Raw genomic sequence first — 832 nt, 5'->3', positions numbered from 1 at the left:
CCTGGAAACAGATCACCAAACGATAATAATGTCATGGCAAATCCCATCCTACTGGAAAACGATCGTAATAGACCCATTAGGGACTATGCATCGCCAAACCTCTATGATTTCTCTCCAGGAATCATGAGGCCTACCCTCGATGGAAGAAAATTTGAAATGAAACCGGTGATGCTGCAGATGATCTAGACTATAGGACAATTCGGAGGAAGGCGTGGCAAAGACTCGCACGTCCACCTCCGAAGCTTTATTGAAAACTGCAATACTTTTGTGTTCCCGAACATCTTTGTCGAAGAAGTTAGACTAACTTTGTTCCCATTTTCTCTCTGTGATTAGGCTAGGATATGGGCATATTCTCTCGAGCCGGGAGAGATCACTTCTTAGGAATAGGTCATGGAGAAGTTTATGAAGAAATAATTTCCACCTACTGAGAATGCCAGACGAAGGAAACTCATTACAAATTTTGAACAAGACATGGATGAGTCGCTCAGCGATGCCTGGGCGAGGTTTAAAAGGTTGGCCAGGGATTGTCCACATAATGGTTTGCCAGACTGCCTTCAAATGGAAATTTTTTATCATGGTTTGAATCCCGCTTCGTAGACCGCTGCCAATGCGGCAGTCGCTAGTGGCCTGCTTGATAAAACGTATGACGAGGCGAAGAATATCTTGAATCAACCACAAAGATTGGAGGGAGAGTGACCAGAGATTGAGACTCAAAGACAATGATGCAAGTAATGGTGCTATTGCTTCACTACAAAATCAGATGATCGCAATGATGAACTTCATCCAGGGAATTGCGATCAGTAGCCCAACACCGAAAAATGGGCAAATCAAC

At 43.9% G+C, this 832-nt stretch overlaps 1 non-coding gene across 1 annotated transcript; it reads right to left on the bottom strand.

The window, feature by feature from the left end:
* Positions 1-435: 435 nt before the first annotated feature.
* Positions 436-542, bottom strand: LOC120080687. Its single transcript, XR_005482636.1, has one exon. It is a non-coding gene; the product is annotated as a small nucleolar RNA R71 (small nucleolar RNA).
* Between the last annotated feature and the right edge of the window lie 290 nt (positions 543-832).

Source organism: Benincasa hispida, chromosome 6 (assembly GCF_009727055.1).
Source record: "Benincasa hispida cultivar B227 chromosome 6, ASM972705v1, whole genome shotgun sequence".
Taxonomy (NCBI): domain Eukaryota; kingdom Viridiplantae; phylum Streptophyta; class Magnoliopsida; order Cucurbitales; family Cucurbitaceae; genus Benincasa; species Benincasa hispida.
Note: the sequence above shows the minus strand (reverse complement) of the source record. Positions and strands in the feature narration are given on the sequence as shown.